A 5,402-nucleotide genomic window follows, 5' to 3' on the forward strand; every position below is an offset into this window, starting at 1 on the left:
GGTTTCGAGCTCGGGCTCGACTCGTGCACACGAATGAGATGGTGGAGACTTGAGAGATACTACTCACTAGGCTAAGTGGTTAATGGTGGAATCCACAACGTTGATACATGGATATGCTTAATTGCTCCCGCCACTCACGGAGAATGGAGAATCCCCTAATGAGTAATCAAGTGGTTTATACCTAGGTAACAATAGTTTTTGGTCCACTCTATCCACAACTCTGCATCGATGACATCGATTACTATACAATAGAAACGAGAAATGCTAAATATCATCATACATAGTCTCTCCAGTGTCATTTCTTCAAATAAACTGTATCATTTTTTAATCTCCAAATTGCCTACCAAACTACGAACAAAGCATACCCAATATCAGTTTTGATAATGCACTTTAAACATATCGAGGCACTCTATCAACGAACTAGGAGACTTATCGACCGGAATTGGCAACCCAAGCCATATAGCCACCAGATTCCAAATATGATAGCCAATTAACAACGGCCAAGCAAGTGATCTATAGATTCCCATTCAACATTACAACAAGTACATAACGAAAAGACGTTCAACCCTTTATCTTCCAAATTAGCTTTAGTTGGAAGCCTATTTTGAGCACCCGCAAAGCACAAATGTCAACCTACCTAGGAAGAAAAGAAAACCAAATGGTAGAATTTTGACTCGTTGGAAGTAATAATTGTCAGTCAGTTATCTAACTCCCTTAACAGAAACTCATTCTCAACCACATGTTTTTAATTAATGTTTAAATCTTGTGGTCCACAATTAAAGTGAAGAAAAAATATAAATATAAATATAACCTTTTCTCTCTTCTAAAAACATATATAAAAATTAGTTAAAAAATAGCAAAACATTTTTTTTTATGTTTCGATGTTTTGTATTAAATTTTACAACATATATTACATGTAACAAAAAAAAACAATGTTACATAGGGTTTTCGCGGGTTTTCACAACTCAAATGAGTTTTCATTTTATCCTTACCCTATATATATATATATATATATATATATATATATATATATATATATATTACAAAAATCAGTTTCAAAATTTATTTATATTTGGATTTTTTATATATATAAAAATTAAATCTGATTCACTGCAGGGTATCTATAAAAAAATATACTTGTAGTAAAGTTTAGACAAAGAATAGGTTTATGCTACCATATTATAAATAAAGTAATAGTTAATAAACAGTCTATTTATTAATAAAACATTTGATTGTTGCAAGTAGCAAATTACGGTTTTCCAAAAGTCTAGTCTGACAGCTTGCATTTTAAGTAAGAAAATCTCTGTTTTCCTCGATGTCATCTAGGATCATTAGAGACAACGTCTGTACAATTTTTTTTGTTCCCGTTGAAACCTGGTACAAATTTTGCAACTTGCAGTTTAATATAAACACATAAACTTGGTTAATTGGAAAACAATAATCATCCTTTATTTATTTATTAAAGAAAAGATTTTCACTTTGTAAAATTCAAAAGAAGTTCGTAACGATAATTTTCTTATTAGACATTAACTGAAATTTAAAATAATACTGAGCAGCTAGCTAGCATGAGCACAAACATGAACGTAGATAGTGACTATCAAGCTAGCAAAGCTGAAACTCAAGCTTAAAACGGAAACTAATGTACATAACGACCGTTGAGGGGCTTATGGCACGGTTTATGTGGGTGAGATCCCAAACGGCTCTACAACATTATAAAACAGGACAAACGTTTAGACTCATTAATTATACTTTGAAAGATTTTCAACATATATGATATTTATATCTAGGCCTAAATGACATATTTATTCTTTAATTTCTATAAAGTTTAGAAAGTTTTCATATACAATACTAGAACATGACAACAAGTCATGCAAATTCTTTAGATCATAGTACTAGGACCGTAATTAAACCTTTTATTTCAAAACATAAAATAAGTTGAGCTGCCTGGGTCAAGATACGAAGCAGTCACGATGCTAACCAATTTAGATCTAGAAAAGTAAAATGTGATGCAGCTAAGCTAATAACTAAAACCATTAATTTTGAAAATGACAATGAAACACTAGTCAAACAAGTGACATTGATTATTAGAAAAGTTTGCGACACTTATACCCATCAATAAACCAAAACTTAAACATTAGTCATCATCTAAACCATGATATATACAAAGTCAATCACGAAAGCGATTTGAAACAAAACCAAAATTGACCACTATATAGACCTCATTTCAATGCCTACTAATTATTCGCTAGGTAACTTGTCCAAACTTAATTTAATATCATTATTTATTATTTATAAAATAATATATGTTTTTTAAAAGTATATAAATTGGGTGCAGCCATCACCATTTTAGGAGGATGGCTAGCAGCTTTACCTAAGGTTCATCTAGTTATTAAAGGGTTCTTATGCCTGACGTCACGGGTTTGAATCCAATTCATATATCATATTCCCGGGTTTCAGTCTGGAGGAAACATCACTAGATGGATTAGGGCATTACGACATCGAACCCCTCTAGGGCGCGCTCGTTTCACAGTATTCGTGGTAATTTAAAGAAATTGGAATTAAAATCTCATGACATAGCGTATTCGTTTCGTTGGAATTGGAATCTTAATTCCATTTTGGTGTGTTCGGTTGTCAAAGAATTGGAATTCAATTGATTCAAATTCCTTTAAATAAAGGGATATCCTTCCAAAATGTGAAGGATTTCAAGTAAATTCATGGAATCTTTTCTTGTTTTTTTATTATTATTTTTGAATATTTTTTGATCTTAATAGAAAACCCCTAAAGAAAATTCAAAAAATAACAAAAAAATCATAACACAAAATATAAATAAAAAACAAAAAATCTAAAAAAAAAACTAAAATATTTCCGCCATTATCCTCGTAAAAAAATAAAATAAAATAAAAAACCAATTCCAATTCATTTGTAGTAATAGATTACAAATCATTTGTCAAACGAATATATCAAGAATGAAATTGAATTTTAATTCCTTTCCGTTACAATTCCTATTGGAATGTTCTGATCCAAAATCCAATTCCTTTCAATTTAAAATCCTATGTAAATTCCTAGTTCAGTTTCATTTTATTTCGTGAAACGAATGCGTTCTAAAATTTTTTCAGGAGTTTAGCTGGTTTTCGTGATCATAAAAAACAAAATATTGGTTGGGTGGACCAAAGATGCCGAACATGCCCTACATCACCAAAAATCTTACAACCATACCACACGTACACCTTCACTTATAACACGAAAAACCCATAGCCTTCAATCTCTCACACACTGTACTATACTACTATGTGACAGAAACACAACCCACAGCTATATACATACAGATTCTGTCTCTCTGTATTTTCCCACTTCACCCGTCCATGGCAATTCTTTCTCTCTTCCTTGTTTTTAACCTTATTTTTCTCTCCTCGTATTTTCACCCAATATGTTCCTTAACTTCCCCGAAAACCTTAATCTTACCCCTCAAGATTCAATCACTTCAAAAGCCACCAAACAAGCTTTCATTCCACCATAATGTTTCTTTGACAGTGTCACTCACCGTCGGCTCGCCGCCGCAGGAAGTCACCGTCGTTCTCGACACCGGCAGCGAGCTGTCGTGGCTCCGATGCAAGAAGACACCGACCACACCACTTTGGTTCGACTCACAACGTTCGAAATCCTATGTTCCTGTTCCTTGTACTTCCCCAACTTGTCGGACCCGAACCCGAGACTTCATCGTACCCGTTTCTTGCGACCCGAAGAAACTCTGTCACGCCATTGTTTCATACGCCGACGCCACGTCGGTCGAAGGGAACCTTGCTTATGAAACCTTTCGGTTCACGAATTCGGATCTTCCTCGGGTCGTATTCGGGTGTATGGATTCCGGGTCGAGTTCGAACCAAGACGAGGATTCGAAAACCACCGGGTTATTGGGTATGAACCGGGGCACATTATCGTTCGTTTCGCAAATGGGTTTTCCGAAATTCTCGTATTGCATATCGGGTCGGGACTCGACGGGTGTATTATTATTCGGGGACGCCAAGATTTCGTGGCTTCGACCGTTAAGTTACACGCCGTTAGTCAATATGTCAACGCCATTACCGTATTTTGACCGGGTCGCTTACACAGTCTAACTTGAAGGGATAAAAGTTGCGGGTACGGTTCTTGCTTTGCCAAAATCGGTTTACGTACCCGATCACACGGGTGCGGGTCAAACCATGGTTGACTCGGGTACTCAATTTACTTTCCTTCTCGGGCCGGTTTACACCGCGTTAAAAAACGAGTTTATTAAACAAACCAAATCGGTGTTACGGGTTTACGAGGATCCGGATTTTGTTTTCCAAGGTGCAATGGACCTTTGTTACCGTATAGACCGGACACAGGTCGGGTTACCCGTGTTACCGAGTGTTACCGTGATGTTTCGGGGCGCGCAAATGAGTATTTCAGGTGAGAGGTTGTTGGTTCAAGTACCCGGGTTGGTTAAAGGGAATGATCAAATACATTGCTTCACGTTTGGGAATTCGGATCTTTTAGGGATTGAAGCCTATGTGATCGGACATCACCATCAACAAAACATGTGGATGGAATTTGACCTTGCAAACTCTCGGGTCGGGTTGGCGGAGGTTAGGTGTGATTTAGCTAGTCAAAAGCTTGGAATGGGCCTATAGGTTATGGGTCAAGTGGGGTCCGTTGGATAATTATTTAACCCATGGATCAAACCGGGTCAAGTTGGGTAAGAGTTGAGAGACCCGGCTTGTGTAGGATAGTTGTAAAGTTTTTTTATCACTTGCATGCTGATTTATTTGAGTGGTTTATTTCTTGAGTAAACTATTTTTTAGATTGTCAATGGTAACCAAATGGACTTTAAAGATAACAACTAAGTGTTATAGTTTGTTAAAAATATGATGGTAACTTGAACTTGATGTGTAGGGTCAAAAACAATTGGTGGTAGGTTTGTTATAATATGAAGGAACATAGCATATGTGTGTAAAAGATTCTTAAATATGTGATACCCATATGGCAATATGTGGGGGTCGTATGGAAGTGAGATATGGTGTTAGTTCATAAGGGTGAAGGAGATCCTCTCAAAATTATATTGGTGTATGGATTTCTAATTTATAAATAAAATGTTGATAATATAAAATGATTAGTTTTAACACGGCCTATGTTACTTTTACTATGAAGTTTATTGAATAAACTTCGAAGTTGGCTTGTTGAAATATGAGCCAAGCTTTAGTTGAGGTCAGCTCACTCAAATACATTAATTTTATTTTTTTTCCTTTACCAATAAAAAATATTTTAGTATTACTCTTTCTTTTTCTATGTATCAATCTCATTTCGCAACGACTTCCCCTCTCTGTCTATCAAGTTTTTAAATCTTAAATAACATCTATGTATCTGAGCCGCTTTCTATCGATCTT

The 5,402-nt window shown here is 35.4% G+C and overlaps 1 pseudogene; it reads left to right on the plus strand.

Moving 5' to 3' along the window:
- The first annotated feature begins 3,314 nt into the window (after window positions 1-3,314).
- On the plus strand, window positions 3,315-4,794 carry LOC143606533 (aspartic proteinase PCS1-like; annotated as a pseudogene).
- The last annotated feature ends 608 nt before the right edge of the window (window positions 4,795-5,402 follow it).

The sequence above is a fragment of the Bidens hawaiensis genome, unplaced genomic scaffold (assembly GCF_021521415.1).
Source record: "Bidens hawaiensis isolate Kalapana, Puna unplaced genomic scaffold, B.hawaiensis_p1.1 tig00075207_1, whole genome shotgun sequence".
NCBI classification, from domain to species: domain Eukaryota; kingdom Viridiplantae; phylum Streptophyta; class Magnoliopsida; order Asterales; family Asteraceae; genus Bidens; species Bidens hawaiensis.